This window comes from Setaria viridis, chromosome 9, assembly GCF_005286985.2.
Source record: "Setaria viridis chromosome 9, Setaria_viridis_v4.0, whole genome shotgun sequence".
Classification (NCBI taxonomy): Eukaryota; Viridiplantae; Streptophyta; class Magnoliopsida; order Poales; family Poaceae; genus Setaria; species Setaria viridis.
Window position 1 is genome coordinate 9,116,454 of NC_048271.2, and position 18,291 is coordinate 9,134,744.

The 18,291-nt window shown below is 43.2% G+C and overlaps 1 pseudogene; it reads right to left on the bottom strand.

Moving 5' to 3' along the window:
- Positions 1-6,720: 6,720 nt before the first annotated feature.
- Positions 6,721-9,542, bottom strand: LOC140221076 (uncharacterized; annotated as a pseudogene).
- Between the last annotated feature and the right edge of the window lie 8,749 nt (positions 9,543-18,291).

Consider the following 18,291-nt stretch of genomic DNA (forward strand, 5'->3'; position numbering starts at 1 on the left):
TACCGGTCCATGATTACAATGTATTTGCATCTACCTAGGAATGTGTGTATTTGTACTGTGACTATGACATGGTGTGGCATCATGTTTGTAATGTGAATTATGTTGTGTTAGACCTTGATTATTCATGCTACTAATCCATATAAATTTGTGTCGTTCCACTTGAGTATGATGCTGCTACTGTTGTTTTTAACATTTTGGAAATTATTGTTTACAACCTTACAGCCTGAAGGTCTTCACGATGAATGAGGTGGCTATCAACAAGTGAAGGTCAAATGGATCGTAAAGGTATGCAATGAAATCATATTTCCATATTTAAGTACTTAGGATTTTTGAAAGAAAAAAAAAGGGGCACAACATGTTAAAAGATGGGTACTGAATATGCTATTATTTTGTTTTAGAGATTCTTAGATAAGAAAACATGGCATGCTTTTTATATGTCGTCTTGAAACTAGCATATCTAGGCTTAACAAAGAATCAGATTTGTTCCAGATCACTGATTACAGAAGCTGGGACCACTGATCACTGTTATGGTCTGAAAATGAAAGGAAAGTCAAGCTTCGAAAATTCGCGCAACACCAGCACCTCACCAGCAAGGTTGAACGATGAGTGGTCTACATGGTGGGACATGGGTGCAACCATTGGTGTGTTAGCTGCGTATGCATCGTCTACCTCAAGTGCATGTGGCGTGCAAGATGGTCCATTGCACTTGCAGGAGTTGACTGGGCGGCAATGGGTTGCTATTAACCTTGCTGACAGTAAGAAGTGCTACAAAAATTTTCGTCTCCATCCATCTGCATTCCAGTTGTTGCATTCAATCTTAGTGTCCAACCATGGGCTAAAATCCACACGACAATGTGATTCAGTTGAGGCATTAGGGATGTTCCTATGGGCATGTGGCACAAGACAATGCCAGAGACAAATGTCGGATAGATTTTGTAGGTCACTGGACACCGTGAGTCGGAAGTTCGGTGAAGTGTTAGATGCCGTGGTCTCTTTTGCACGTACTATTATTAGGCCAATGGATCCACTGTTCAGGTATGTGCATCCTAAGCTGCATCAATTCTCACCATATTTTGATGGGTGTATAGGAGCTATAGATGGAACCCACATTCCGGTGTCAGTCCCTGAGCACGCACATGATAATTTTATCAATAGAAAGGGGTTCACCAGCCAGAATGTCTTAGCCGTTTGTGACATGGGCATGAGGTTCACATTTGTCGCTACGGGGAAGAAGGGTGCTGTGCATGACACTGCTGTTTTGAGGGAGGCTTTAAACCAAGCTGAGCATTTCCCTCACCCACCCCAAGGTGATCTTATGTTGTTTGTAAGTTTTATAGTATGCAACATATGGGAGTGCCAATCTAAATTGCTATTTGTATAACAATGTTGATATGTAGGAAAGTACTATTTGGTGGATTCTGGTTACCCACTGCGTGAGGGTTATATGGCGCCATATCGCAAGGGCAGGTACCATTTATCGGAGTTTAATGCCAAAGGTCCTGAGAATTTGAATGAAATTATTAACTACCATCATTCGTGCCTTCGGAATGTTGTGGAACGATCTTTTGGAGTGCTAAAGAATAAGTGGCAGATTCTAAGAGGTATACCGTTATATAATATGGAGAAGCAATCAAAGATTATTGTTGCATGCTTTGCGCTACACAATTTTGCATTGGACAACAACGAACCGGGAATGGTTGGTGCTGACATGTTTGCTCATGGGACCTATCTTAATAGGACAAGTGATGAAAATGATCCTGCATCAGATTGGTTTGCCGCTACTGCCAACGATGATATTAGTAAAGTTCGTGATTGGATTGCAGCGGGACTTTATGGGTTGACATGATGGAGATATTTTCTCAATTTGCTATTTTGTTGTTATGAATATAACCTATCAATTTCTTTCTAATTTGTTGTTGTTGTGACTTGAGAAAGCACTGATCAACTATTGTAGGGTAGGGCTGAAATGTTCTAATTGTATGCCCTGTGTACTCTTGAGTTCAATATGCATGTCATTTATTTTGTGCTAGACTAGACTGTTATCAGGGTGCCCAGGTCTTGGAAACTAAAATTAGGTGTTTGAGAGTTATGGATAGCGCTTCTGGTGATTTGGTTCATATCACTATCTGCAGATATGTGGTTCTGCTTGTATCATATATTTAGTCAATATCTTGGGCCTATTTCTCTGTTTGTCTGCTTGCCTACGTTACTTTTAAAGACAATCAAGGAGCTGAGACGGCAATGCTTGTCACGGTATTTCTTTTTTCTGAAGGAGCTGAAAAAATGTGTCTTTTAGATGAATTAATGATTCACTGGTCACATTATCATGAAATATGGTATGCATTTGTGATCTTATTTTAATAGGTTAGTCATCTGAATATTATCAATGTGGTTATGTACTGTAATTTATTGCAATTATATTCTGAAGCCTCAATCAAAAAATATTTGTACTTGCTCTTCCAATGATTGTTTAAAGTGACCTTTGTTTGCTCATTGAATTTTGCCTTTTATATAATCCAGTTCCAACTGAGTTTACAACATTGTTTGTTTTCAAAACTCGACTTGATCGCTGGGTACAAAAGTAGCTGCCTGCAGCCGCTGCTGCCCAGCTGATGCGCCACTGCCTAGCTGATGCGCTGCTGTAGCAGCTGCATGGCCGGCTGATCAGCTGTGCTGCTTAACAGCAGCAGCCAGCTCAACAGAACGGCCCCATTGTTCCCAGGAGGAAGAGGGAGAAGCAGCAAGACGCCATGGAGGAGACGACGGACCTGCCGGCGCAGCTGCCGGCGGACGTGCTCGCTGACGTCCTCCGGCGCCTCCCGCCGCGCGCGGCATCGTCACGTCCCGGTGCGTCTGCAAGGCGTGGCGCGCCCTCGTCGACGCCCACCCCTCGCTGCGCGGGGAGCTCCTCCCGTGCTCCCTCGCCGGCGTCCTCGTCAACTTCCACGACCTGTACGTCACGGAGTTCTTCTCCCGCCCCTCGACGGACTCCTACGTCTTCGTCAAGCATGACGACCTCACCACCAGCCACGACGGACATCCGTACCCGCCGTCCGCCGTCGTCAAGGACCATTGCAACGGCCTAGTCCTGATCGACGAGCACCTGGTGACGACCTCACCACCAGCCACTTGAAGGATGAGCTCGCCATAGTGGTGACGACGGCGAGGGCGGCGAGGTGGTGGCGGTGCTTCCTACCGCTTACAACGCTTAGGATGATCGGGTTTAGGATTTTGTCGGTGGGTCTGGTGGGCATGACAAACCTTGGCGTGCATGCCCCCGCCCCCACCTTCTCTTTATAGCACTGCACGACAGGACCCGCAACCATGAGTTGGTTGTGCGCATCAGGGTCCGACTCAGTTGTTGGACCAAGTCGGTGGAGATCAACACTAACATTCTCCCCCTTAATCTCACCTTATACTTAAGCTTAGTCTTAAACTTGGAATACTTAACTTAGCACCCATTTCATCATAGATTAGTGTAGAGAGCATGCCTCATCATAATAGTCGGTTACGTACTAGCAGATTCAACAGCTACAATACATCTTTCTATTTTGAAACAGATTCTTATTCTAGGCTCTTAGCATCCAGGGATCATAGGATTTCCCGTAAACCCATGCCAACTAAGTGTTCTCTGAACACATTAGGCGGTAAGCCTTTCATGAGCGGATCCGCAAGCATTTCCTTTGTTCTTAAATGCTCTAGACTGATGGTATGATACTAGATTTTTTTTTCACAACATAAAACTTGATGTTAATGTGTTTGGCAGCACCAATTGACTTATTATTGTGAGCATAAAACACTGCTGGCTCATTGTCGCAGTACATCTTGAGTGGTCTTTGAATGTTGTCTACCATTCTCAACCCGGGTACAAATTTCTTAAGCTATTTTGCCTGTCCCATGGCCTCATAAAATGCTACAAACTTTGCATACATCGTGGACGATGCAATGACGGTTTGCTTGGAGCTTTTCCACGATATGGCTCCACTTGTGAGAGTGAATACATAACTTGATGTGGACTTTTTATTGTCTACATCTCCCACAAAATCTGAATCTGAGTACCCTTCTATTTCTAGGGAATAAGTTCTTCTATACGTTAACATGAGGCCTTTCGTGCCTTGCGTATAACGCAATGCCTTCTTTATCATTCTCCAGTGATCCATTCCTGGATTATCCTGATATCTGCCAAGTATCTCGGTCACAAAAGCTAAGTCAAGACGTGTACATACTTGAGCATACATTAAGCTTTTGACAGCTGAAGTATATGGAACCGCTTTCATCTGATCGATCTCATCTTGGTTCCTGGGATACTAAAATTTTCCAAATCTATCATCCTTGACTATGGGAGCAGGCGTAGGTTTACTCGCATGCATACTATACTTCTTTAGAATCTTTTCCAAGTATGCCTTTTGCGATAATCCTAAAACCCATTTTCTTCTATCTTGGTGAATTTCAATTCCTAAAATGAATGAAACTTCACCGAGATCTTTCATATCAAAATTCAAGGATAAAAACTTATTCGTCTCTGATAGCAGATTAACATCACTACTAGCGAGTAAGGTGTCATCTACATACATGACATTCTTGAACTCTGCATAAACGCAATTGTCCTCCTTATTCTCATTAAACCCAAATAACTTATTGTTTCATCAAACTTCAAGAGGCTTGTTTTAATCCGTAAATGGATTTCTTCAGGCAGCATCCCATACGTTCTTTTCCTTCCACGATAAAACCTTTGGGTTGTGCCATGTAAACATCTTCATATAAATCTCCATTAAGAAATGTTGTCTTTACATCCATCTAATGTAATTCTAAGTCATAGTGCACCACTAAAGCCATTATGATTTAAAAGAATTTTTACATGAGACTAGAGAAAATATCTCATTATAATCTATTCCTTCTCTTTGCGTGAAGCCTTTTGCTAAAAGTCGCGCTTTATATCTTTCCGTATTCCCTTTGGAGTCACATTTTGTTTTGTAGATCCATTTACAGCCTACTGTCTTGGCTTCTTTAGGAATTTTCTTCTAAATCCCATACTTTATTGCTACTTATAGATATTATTTCATCTTCCGTAGCTTGAAGCCATTTCGATGAGTGAGCACTTCTCATGGCTTCTTCAAATAAGGTGGGATCTCCCTCTATTTGAACTTCTTCGCTAACATAGACTTCGTAGTCATCAGGAATAGCTAGTTTTCTAACTCTTTGAGACCTTCTGGGGGCCTCAACATTTGGCGCATCTTCCATATGGGGCTGTTGCAGCTCTTCATCATGTGTGACCACAGGTTCTATAGCATCCTAAAGGATAGGTTCCTCATCTTCATTCGTTGTTGCCACAGGAGAACTAACAACAGGTGCTATTATCACAGTGTCCTGCACTGTCAGTGCAGCAGCAACAGGTATCGAGAAAAATGATTCTTGAATCATCGGAGTGGGTACGTATACCCGCTTCTCCTCAATGCAATTTCTCAGGGTACCGTGCTCCCCCTGATCATCTCATCCTCCAAAAAGACAGCGTGTCTCGTTTCTACAAACTTAGTATGTTTGTCAAGACAGTAGAAATGATAACCTTTTGACTTATCTGGATAGCCAATGAAATGACAACTGACTGTCTTAGGATTTAGTTTCTAAATATTTGGGTTAAATACTTTGCCTCAGCCGGACAGCCCCACACATGCAAATAATTTAGTGAGGGCTGTCGTCCTGTACATAACTCATATGGTGTTTTAGACACCGACTTACTAGGAACTCGATTAAGAATGTGAATGGCGGTTTTTAACACCTCCATCCACAAATTAATCGGTAAAGTGGAGTAACTTAATCATACTTCTCACCACATATATTAAGGTACAGTTGCGTCTTTCAGCTACTCCATTCTGCTGAGGCTCGCCCGGTGTGGAGTACTGGGCAGCTATGCTATTTTCCTGTAGAAACCTTGCAAAAGGTCCAGGAACTTGATCATATGGGGTATGTCGACCGTAGTACTACCCCCCCCACCCACAGACGGATCTTACTATCTTGATCTTTCAATTATGCTGATTTTGTACTTCAGTCTTACATATCTTAAATTTATCCAATGCTTCTGATCGTTCCTTAATTGGATAAATATAGCCATAGCATGAATAATCAGATGTGAATGTTTTAAATGAATCATAACCATCCACATATGTCACAGGAAACGGACAGATGTCTGTGTGAATTATTTCTAAAATTTCTATGCTTCGTTTGGCGTCTTTTTTAATTTTTTTACCATACTTTCCCTTAATACAATCGATGCATTGCTCTAAATCTGAAAATTCTAAGGGAGGAAGAATTGATTCCCTAATTAATCGTTCAATTCTCTCCCCTCAAATATGGCATAAATGATAGTACCATAATTTTCAAGATACATCATCAATTCTTTTCTGCTTATTTCGTACATTCATAGACGCGGAGGCATTCACATTCTCAGCGTTTACAACATTCACATTCTCACAAAGTGATAACAAATAAAGCTCGTCTTGTCTGAAGGCAAGACCAACACACTTGTTATTAAACTTAATCTTACATTGTCCATCACCAAAGTGACAAGCAAATCCATCACTGTCTAAGCGTGAGACACTTATTAAATTTCTACGCAAAAGGGGTACATAGAGAACATCTCTTAGATGAAGTACAAAACCATCAACTAATTCTAATGGGAGTTCTTCAATGGCTTTGACTTCAGCTTCGATGTCATTTGCTACTTTAATGATTCTTTCTTCTCTTTGCAGGGTTCTCTTCGTATGGAATCCCTGTAATGAATTTGCAACATGAACAGTTACACCTGAATCAATCCACCAAGTAGATTTTGCATAACTTAAATACAAGGACTCATCTACGAATATAATAAGATCCTCACCTTTCTTACACATATACTTCAGGAAATCCACACAATCCTTCTAGTAGTGTCCCTTCTTTTTGCACCACTTGCAAGTGTCCTTATCTACCACCTCTTCATGGTTTGATATCTGATGGTGATCATTTAGTGGAGCCTTTCCATGTGCCTTAGAAGAGGAGGTGTTGTCCCACTAAGGTTTCCCTTGTGACTTAGAATTATTGTTATGATAACTCCTCTTCTTATTTTGCCTCACGTAGTTGATAGAATCACCACATGAGCCTTTAATTCTTTCCTCTTCGTGCACACACATGGCAATGAGCTTTTCAATGCCCCACTTGTCTGGCTGTGAGTTGTAGTTAACAACAAAGGCCTCTAACTCCTTGGGTAGGGAGGCAAAGATCAAATGGACTACAAACTCATCTTTAAGCTCCATGTCCATAGGCTTGAGCTTGGATGCCATGTTACTCATCCTCAATATGTGCTCCATTATTCCACCATTAATGTACTTCTCAGTAACAAGTCTCTTAATGAGAGTGCTTGTATAAGCCTTTGAAGAGCCAGTAAACTGACTCTCCACCTTCCTGAGGTACTCTCTAGCGGTGTTACACTCTGGGATTGCTCCCTTTATTGCCTTCACAATGGAGCTCTTAATCACCACATGCACTTTCGGTTCGACTGATCCCACTGCGCACGATCAAGATCGTACTTCATTCTAATTGGTGCATGATCACGCACTTGAGCGTTGAAATTTTCTTCGCTCTCATTCTCACCCTTCACGGGGTCCTCAGGAGTAATAGGACAAGGATCAGTCGGTGCTAGATCAATATCCGACGACACAAGTGCTATCTCAATCTTCTCTCACCATGAGCTATAATTCCCTCCATTGAGGGGCTCTATGGATGAGATATAACTCAAAGGATTTCCATGAAAACAAAAATTCAGAAAAAAATTTAGTTAATTCAACGTTGGTCAAATTAAAACATGAAACTTCTCAATATTAATTATATGTCACCGTTGGGCAGAAATATAATCAATAATGATAAAATAAAACTTGCTAGCATAATAATCTTATCAACAACGTTGGTTCGTAGATAAAATTAGTATACTTAAAAATTACTTATTTTCTAATTAAATTTACCCAATGGTTCCAATTCAATTAGAAAAATAGACTAAAAACTTTAACTTAATGCATAAATTTGCAAAATAATACCAAAAATTCAACTTAACATAGCAGAAGCTTACTGAGCCTTAAACTTAATTTGTGGATTTTACCCATAGGAAAAACTCCTCAAAACTAATTTTATTTGAGCCTTAAATCAATTTCCTGGAAAAATACAAAATTCGTCGGAAAAGAAAAATGAAACAGGTTCAATCTACACTATCTTCTGGCCCACGCGAGGAAGCGGCCAACTAATGGCCTGCTTGGCTTCCGCGTGTGAGGGGGAAAACAGCGGCCCAGCTATCCAGCGCCTGCCTGGGCCTTAAAACTCACTGTGCTACCAGCCCGCACGAGGAAACGGCCCGTCGTGCTTGCCTTGACGTGTGCGTCGCTCTCTGAGGCCACAACCTGGGCCTGGGCTGGCAAAGATCGCGCCCACCTGGGCCAAAAGGCGGTCCAGCGGTTCTCCGCCATTCGATCAAGATCGACGGCTGTCCAACGATTTGGCCATAACAAAAATGTCACGTGCGGCTGCCTCTTCAAACCCTAGACTCATTCTTCCCTTCCTCCACCGCAACCGAGCAAAAGCGACGGTGCGGAGTGTGAGCAAGCGCCAGCGCTGAGCGGAGCGGCAAGGCGGCGGTGCAGCGGACCGGAGTCCAGCGCTCGGTGGCCCCTCCGCAGGCCCCATCGCATGCGCACATGTTCACCCAAGGGTGAGCGCGCCGTCATCGAGCAGCACTGCGGGGGGGGGGGGGGGGCTTCCCTTGAGGTGCTCTAGGCTGCGCCAGCGAGAAACGTCGGCGACCCCAATGCTTCTTCCTGGAGCGGATCCGGTGAGGGATGGACTAAAGGTAAGTTACCGATCCCTTTTCTTCTCTCTGATTCTTCTTAGTTAGGGTTAGGGTTTCGATTCCCCTTCTCTTCTCTCTTCCCCTTCTGCTTAGGGTTGCAGCGGTCGTCGGGTCGAGATCCAGCGACCGTCACCTCAGGTCTTGCGGCGGAGCGCCACCGACGGTCGTCGGGTGGATTCGGAGGCCACCGTCTTACAAAATTTTCTTTTGTTTTTGACTCAAAATCGAAAATCCCCTCCTTCTAATTGCTTCAGTGCAAAACATGAACACAAGTCTACTACTGACCCCAACTAGATGAACACCAAAAGCACGGCTCTGATGCCATTGATAGATTTCTAGGACCACTAGGTGTGCGTCTAGCAGATTAACAACTTGATTCTTAGGGTAAAATCAATGTCTTAGGTCTAAACAGGAATGACCGAGAGTAACCGAGGGGGGGAGAGAAGGAGAAGGAGTGAGAGAGTCACCGACCATCAGGCTTGGAGGACGAGCTCGCCATGGCGATGACGGCGGCGTTGACGGCGAGGTGGCGGCAGTGCTTCCCGCTGCTTACAGCACTTAGGATGATCAGGTCTAGGGTTTTGTTGGTGGGTCTGGTGGGCACGAAGAACCTTGGCGTGCATGCCCTCAGCCCTACCTTCTCTTTATAGTGCTGCACGACGGGGCCCACAACCATGAGTAGGTTGTGCGCCCTCGATCAGGGTGCGGGATCAGGGTCCAACTCGGTCGTTGGACTGAGTCAGTGGAGATCAACACTAACACCTAGTAGTCAACCCTGCCATGCGGTTGTGCGCTCACCTGCCCCCGAGCCCGCCGCCGCCTGTGGACGTGGACTCATTTGACGTCCGGCACCTTGTCTATGATCCCGTTGTCTCCCCACATTCAAGGTGTTCTTGTTCCCGCGTTTTCGTTACAAGAGAGATCCCAAGGTCTTCTCTCCAAGAAGTTATTATTGGGCTGAAGATGATCCCATGGTAGAGCAATCTGAGGGCTTATCTCCAAATTCTTAGGCTAGATACGACCCCAATCCGGGAACTTCTCTACAAATTATTGGGATGACGAACGCATGGTAGAGCAATCTGATTTTGATGGCTTCTCTTCAAGTCCTTGGCCTAGATACAATCCAATGGTAGAGCAATCCGATTTTGAGAGCTTCCCTCGACATTCTTGGGCTGAATACGATCCCATGGTAGTGGAGCAATCCAAGTTCGAGGGCTTCCCTCCAAGTCCTTGGGCTGGATACGATCCCATGGTACAACAATCTGAATGGCCACTGTCGCCATGTGTTCTTCGTGTTTTTTCTTTGAAGATCGGGCAGTGGGAAGAGAGGTCATTCATCAGAGAGGGGGAAGCTACAGGGACCATTGCTAACATGAGATCAGGTGGACCTCAGGATCGCAATGCAGTCTACTGGTGAGAAGCACTTTACGTGCGTTGTCAAACTGATTTCGTTATGATGTAAATTCTCCCTCTCCTTAAGCAACGTTGTTTGTAATTTCGATTTATTTTTTCTCTCCATAGCAAGATTATTCAATTTGACATTTTACTAATCTTTCTTTCATCAAAAAAACTTTATTTTCTAGAATATCCATATCAAATAATAAGCTCCAAGTGATCAAACCTCCGATTCAAGAGGATGGACGTTTAGGACTTCATCTTGGAAAGTTAGAAAGAGCGGTGTATTTTGCATTAGTCCATGAACGATGCAAGCTCAAAGTATGGTTCCTTGATGAATCATGATGCGCTGGGATGGAGTGGGTGTTGATGCATGAAGCTGATCTCACTGGATGGGTATTGAAGCACGGCATTGAGCAACAAGTTCATGGGCCATGGACCTTGCACGATATTAACTATGACTCTAATGGAGCGTTGAGACAGAATTATAAAAAAGATGATGCCGTAGAAGCACCGGTAGAAGAAATCTTTCAATGGGACTCGGAAGACGAGAATCTTGAATCCTACGCTAAGATTGAAGATGCAGTCCAGAGGTATTACCATGGATAATATCCTAGGATTTCACCCATGCAAAGAGATTATCTTCTTGTACGAAAAAACAAGGAGGGGATTAGCATGTCATTTAAATGGCACTAAGGTTCAAGATTTGGGTAACTTGTACCCAACAAGATATGATGGAGAACTACTTAATGAGGAGTTCATAGAGCAATGCATTCCATACGCACCCTCCTGGATCATGGGGCCTAGTAGAGAAAAATGATTTGGATGGGAAGGCTATATCAAAAGTTAGCATATGTGTTGGTTGTTTTGCATAAAAGGTGATTCAACCGTACAACAATTTTTTCCCCTTTCCTTTTCTAATTGTGATGTGATGTTGTAAGTACCTTCAATCTTCAAGTAGTAGTGATTTGTTGTATGAGCTATTTTGTCCCGTGAGCCCTACCAATACGTATTTCTCTGTTTGTTTATAAGCGAGCCATATGCTAAAACAATGAAAGAGAGTTGGTTTCTTGCGCACTACTGGCTAAGTACGAGAATGCGGTTTCATTCGATGCATGACACCGACTTATCTGAAGAAATTAAGCCAAAAGCTTCATGATGTATCCAAATGCTAATACGGTTTTCATGCTTCTAGCATCGTCAACCAACACTCGACTTACTACATCTAGAGACACTTACAACCACACTATTACTCTAGGTCTCTGAACTCTCAAAATGCATATTGCATTCCCTAAATTTGCTAATTAGTTCACGTGACGTCCAAATCTCCATAACCTACGTTAGACTGCATGCGTGGCATGATGATTGTAGGTTGATATGGACCTGATCACCTGACATGTAGGGTCAACCTATCTTATCTCCTTCTCTTTCCGTTTCTCTTTGCCAGCCAAGCTCGTCCTGTCTGGCCCTAGCCTCAGCTAGCGCTGCTTGTCGATCCCCGTTGTGCCTGATGGCATGCTCGCCACGGGCTGCGGTTCCTCGCCATTGGAAGAGTTGCTTTGCCGCACGCCACCACTCCCCGTTGTACACGTTGTTGGTGTTTTATACCCGGCAACCTATCAAGGGGATCCTGAGGTAGTAGATTGGTTGGTAGGGGATCGTCGAACCTGGAACTTGAAGGTAAAAGCGAGGACACAAGACACAGATTTATACAGGTTCAAACCACCAGAGTAGCGTAATATCCTACGTTCTGTTTGGTGGAGTATATTGCGCCCTACGCTTGAGTGTTGTTTGGTATTGAGAATTTGGTCCTCTGTTGTGGTTCTGCCGATCTAGGTACCCCTGCCCTCCTTTATATACTCTCACTAGTCGGTTACAAGGTAGGAGTCCTATTAGAATTACAGGGTATGAGTCCTAGTAGGATTATAGGGGAATTCTAGTAGGAGTCCGTCTTCTTCCTTTCTTGCGGGTATTGGGGATCTATCCCTAAGAAGCCCCCGAGCGCTTCATAGTCGAATGTAGCAGTCTTTGAGTACTTTTCAGATCCTCGCCGAGTAGTATTAGTGCTCCTCGAGTACTTTGTCTGGCTGAATTTTCAAAGTTTTTCAAAGCTGCCATGAGGCTATGGTGTGCTCAAGCCCTTGGTCGTCTAGATTTTGTAATCTTCATCTTTGGAATGTGATATGGAGGGTGGTGGAAGTCGCACTCCATATGGAGTAGTGCCCGAGCCTTAGGTTGAATCCAAAAATCAGGCTAAGGGTCAAAATCTTGAATCCTTTTCTTTTATCTTTAAAAAAATCAACTGTTGGATGTAACTTATCAGCCTCCGAGCCTTGGAATGATTAAATAATCAATTCAAGGGTGTAGCGAGATTTAGTCTTCAAGCCAATCATCGTCTGAGCAGTTTTGTGATGTCCAACCCCCGAGCTTATAGGCCAGGTGAGCCATAGGAGCCACGTCGAGTAGTTATTGGTGTTTAGCCCCCGAGCTTGGAAGCTAGCTGAGTCATTGGAGATGTTCCGAGTAGTAATTGGCGCTTAACCCCCGAGCCTGGGAGCTAACAGAGCTATTAGAGGTACGCTGAGCATCCTGGAGAATCGTCGCCGAAGCTTGACCTGCAAAAATAGATGCATACATTATGTAGCGTATTGTAGAATTTCGGAACTACTGAAATTTATTCAGTGATGAATATAATATAAATGTTGTGTGTCATGCTCTTGTTTCGGCCATATTTTTCTCGAGTAGTTAGCCTGTTAAGTCCCTATTTAGCTATTGCCACTGCGTGGGAGATCTTTGTCTCGTGTACGCGTACTGGCACTGCTGCTACGCGTCGGAGATCTTTGTCTCGTGTACGTGTCCTAGCATTTAGGCATGACTAAAGATCCGAGGCTTTCACGAATTGAGGCGTGTTCTGTTCGAGTAGATTAACAACTGCTAAAAGAAGATATTTAAAATAAGTAGTCATCATTGCAACAAAAAGACTGTGCGATTGCGTGTAAAGTAGTCATTGAGACTTTTCTGCCTTTTTGACGACGAGAGTGCGTGTTGCCGCGCATAGGATTTGTGCCTCCTTAGGGTGTAGCCGCTGCGAGCCTCCAGCACTCAGTGCACCAAACTTCGTGGCAAAGCCTACTAATTCGGTGTACCAAGCATGTGGCGAAGCTTCCATAACTCACTGCACCAAATCCATAGCGATAGACTTCGTAATTCGGTGTACCAAGCCCATGGCTGTCAGTTAACATGCCCCAGGAATAATTGGCAAACTGTAGCTCTGAAGGGTAATTTCCGTCGAGAGGCATACACAAATAAGTGGTCCGCGCGTTGCCCTGCATGCGGAAAATAAGTCGGAAAAATTATGTAAAATAATTAAAAAAGTGACTTAGCTTGATTCGTGAACGATTGTCGACGAAGCCGTGGTAGTCGTGTGAAGCCGCGATGGTTGTTGATGAAGCCGACTAGTCTAAGTCGACTCCAACTAATTGTCGACGGTGTGAAGTCTGCCCAACTAATTTTCTAGTCGAGACAAGTAGTCGAAGTTATCGTCGACGAGTCGGTGTTGCCAATTGTTGGTGTTGCCGCGAAGCACTTGAAGTCTTCTGGTCGCCTCCCATGTGTGCGTGTAGCATAATTCCACGGGTTTCCTTCCCTGGCACAAGAGCTAGCAGAAACGTGAAGAGGCTATTCCACCTGATCCTTGTATGTTGATCGATACTAACTCGGAGTTGCTACAATACTCCATGAGATTTATTCCTTTTTGGACTCGGCACGGTAATCAGCTCGACCTTGAACTGTTGGCCGGTTACCACAATTTGTACTTAGAGCTCTGATCAGATCAAACTCCATCTTGGACTTGATGCTGCCCACGATGCAAAATCCACTGGTTTGAGGCAGATCAACTCGTTGATCTTGCTTGCTAGTCAGCATAGGACAACGAACGCACTGCTTCGACTAGATTGGTCTTGATGATGAGGTCCTTCAATCTCGCTCGATGATCTCGACGATCACCTCTACCTGGCGCATCAGGTGTCGGTGTTTTATACCTGGCAACCTTACCAAGGGGTATCCCGATATAGTAGATTGGTTGATAGGGGATCGCCGGACCTGGAACTCAAAGGTAAAGCGAGGACACAAGACACAGATTTATACAGGTTCGGACCGCCAGAGTAGCGTAATACCCTACATCCTATTTGGTGGAGTATATTGCGCTCTGCGCTTGGGTGTTGTTTGGTATTGAGGATTTGGTCCTCTGCTGTGGTTCTGCCGATCTAGATACCCCTGCCCTACTTTATATTCTCGGTTACAATGTAGGCATTCTATTAGAATTACAGGGTATGAGTCCAAGTAGAATTTCTATTCGTTTTAGTCATACGTATATTTCTAGGTGTACATCAAAAGGTACGTATCTAGAAAAGCTAAAACAAATGGTAATTTGGGACGAAGGAGTAGATAACAATAATATCACTGAGGATACACTGTAGCATTAACCATGAAAGATATAGGTGGTTTCCACCGTGGGTGTCCTTATATTCAGAAAATTAGACAACATTTTCTTCGGGTTTAGCCTTACAAGATATTTGTGTCTATCATTGCGATGAATATAGTAGGGAAGATGGTGACATATTCCAATGGGGGCTAAGACGATGAGAACACTGAATAGAGCTCTAATGGTGAAGATACAAGTCACATGCACATTACAATTACAAATTTACAATGGATACATGTACATATCCTTGGACCTCATCAGCTCAAAGAGATTATTGTCTTCTTTTTTAAGGAACAAAGAGATTGTCTTCTTGAGTGACTCAAAAGCGAGAGACTTGCTTGCCATTTGAAAAGCTCAAAGGTTCAAATTTGGGCAACTTATACCCAAAACGATACCATCAAGAGTTGCTAAATGAACAGATCATTACATTGCATCATATGTTTTCCGTAGTACACACCTTGCTGGATGGGGGTGGGACATACATACTACTACTGCACAAAATAAAAATTAGATGGACATATTGAAACTATATGTAGTTTGTAATTAACTTGCAAGTTGGTAGTTTGAGGAACATCAGTGTGGTCAATTTACTTCCTTTTTACTGGTTATTACTGGAATCCCTACGTTCCAGTTCAAATAACATATTTGTGGAAGCTTTCTTTGGATTGATGCACATCTGGATAACCTCTGTCCTCTCTCACCTGTCCAGCTTACAAGATTCAGGGAACGCACATTGTTTGAGAGCTGGTTGATTTCTTGAATTTTTTTTATATTTTTTTTTCATTTTTGCAGAAATATATAGTCGGATGGAAAACTTGGGTCTATCGCCGCCGGCCCAGGCGGTGGAAGCCCGTTACCGCCGCCTCAGCCGGCGGTAAAGGCCCGACCCCGTCGGCCCATGACGTAGCCGGCGGTAACGTCCTTCCGCCGCCTGGGCCGGCGGTAAGGACCCGTCGCCCTGCTCCGCCACGGTACAGCGTGGTCAGCCCCCCCCCCCCTCCCCTCCCGCGCAGCCAGGCCTCCGAGCCACCCACCTCTCCTCGTTCAGATGTTTTTGAGGGGAGAAACAGAGAGGGAGAGTAAGAAGGGAAGGAGGAAAGAAAGAGAGGAAAGAAGGGGAAGAAATCTCCTAGGATTTAGGTAAGTTTTTCAATGTCCTAGTATAGTAAATCTAAAAATACATTATGCTTTTAGATGGTAAAAATCTAGCTTAGTATGTATAGTAGATTCGGTATTTATTTTGTAGTTTAGTATTTAGATCTACGGATATGTTGTGTATTTTTAGATGTTAAAAATGTAGCTTCGTTAGTGTAGTATTACATTCGGTTTTTAGTTCATAGTTTAGTATTTAGATCTAGAAGTATTTGCTAGTATAATTTCATGAATTTTTAATATTTTTATTATACAAACGTAGGATGCCAAGGCGTGGAAAAGCTGGTAAAGCAAGGTAATCTCAGTGCACGTTATTCAACCGTACGTTAACCGGTAGTCGTATGATTTAATCTTAGTTGCTTCTTATTCTTACAACGAAAATGGTAAAGGTGGAGTGGTGTTCCGTTGACCGGAAATGCGTTCGACCGTTTGCCTCTGTCTAGTGGTGTTCCAGTGCCCATGTGCTTTTGCGGCGATCCTTGCAAGGTAGCCAAGTCCGATGAAGAGGACACGTATAGGCAGAGGTATTGGATGTGTTCCAACTTTGCGTTTGAGCCTACACTTCGTCAGCGCCGCATTAACAAGATGCTGAGGAATTGATGTTGTGCAACAACTATTTTGTGCCATATGACATCTTGCATGCTTTTTTTGTTATGTAATAAATACATTTTTTGCAGACTCCTCCACCGCTCTGTGATTTTGAGCAGTGGATTGACACTGAGATCAAGCCTGAGGACAAGGAGCACATGCAGTACATGTTGCAGTGGGCAGCAGAGAGCAAGGAGAGGATGGAGAAGAGGCTCAGAGAGGAGGCTGCAGAGAAAGAGCACAAGGAAGAGGAGGAAAGGAGGAGGCTTGCTGTGCAGATGGAGGAGAGGGAGAGGAAGCTTGAGCGTGCACGCTGAGCCAAAGCAACGATGGAGGAGAACCCCGATGCCCTAAGGAAGGGAAAGTAGCCTCGTTGTACTCAGTAGACTCCATTATTCGCTACTACTCCGTTGTGTGCGGTTGTGTCCATGTTTTATTCATGGATAATGTTGTGTACTGTTGGACCTTTGATTGTGTTGTGCTTAGGTAATGTACTTTGTTATTTGCCGCACGATTTTCATTCGTAGTTATCGATTATTTCAATTGTGTGCTTCTAATTATTAATTGGGAAATGTTTAGACTTGGCAGGGAAAACGCACGCAAACAATGAAAGGCATTTAACTTATTATGTAGATAGAGCAGTCATCGCACATAAAGATAATCGTAAACATCGTAATCGTACAATGAAGTAGCCTTACGCGCTAAATGCATCCTTGAAGCTGTAGGGTCTCCACCTCACGTCAGTGTCGACCAGAGCGTCGAACATACCGATGAAGTTCGGGTAAGACTACTTTGTCTGAAGCCCCGTCCAAACTACCCGCAAGAAATGTAATCACAATTTCTCAGTTAGGACCTCGGAAATTCCAAATTGTAATAAGAATCGAAAAATAGTAGTGGAAGAACCGTACCCTCCGACTTGATCTTCAATATGAGTGCTAGGTCCACCCTTCATGAAAAATTGGACATACCATATGATTGGTAAACCTCTTCTCATGAAACCATCTATGTAAGCTTGATACCTCGGAGTTCCTTCAAGCGGAACCAACTCCCAAAAGTTTATATCCAGCCGTCTTTGCACTACAAACCTCACTGACACATCCGCTTGATCTCTGTCAACATCTAAGTCCCTACAGAGCCACTTGCATATGCCCCCCAAGTTCTCTCTCTTGCTCTTGGAACACACTTGGTAAAACAGGGGAATCCACTCAAATCTACCCCTTCTAGACCATATCTAATCTCCCCCGGCCCATAGTACACTTGAATATTGACACTATCCGACATGCCTGGCAACATATATGAAACGGGTAGTCCAAATTATTCTCAGTACTATACATAAATTAACTACAATAATGACCTCAATTGAATAAACAAACAACTATGTAACACTAAACCGAGCCTACTAACTAACTTTATCATAGACATGCACCAGAACAAATAAATCTAATAATGTTACCGAAAAAATATATTGTAGTACCTAACCAAAAAGTTATAATTTACTGCCTACATTTATCGCAGTGATTTACCAGAACAAATAAATTTAATATTGTTATCGGAAAAACTCTATTCGAATACCTAATTTAATAACTCATTTATTCCAGCTATTTAACATAACAACTAAATCTAATAATACTGACTCTATTTTACTGTATATGCTAAATCAGATATACTAACTAATCTACTTTTTCCTATCTAAAAACAGCTAAAAGTTTCCAAGTCTAAATCTACGTCCACTATTACTTCTAAGTTTAGATGTACTAATATTTCTAAATCTCAGATCCACTAATATTTCTAAATCTAGATCTAAACT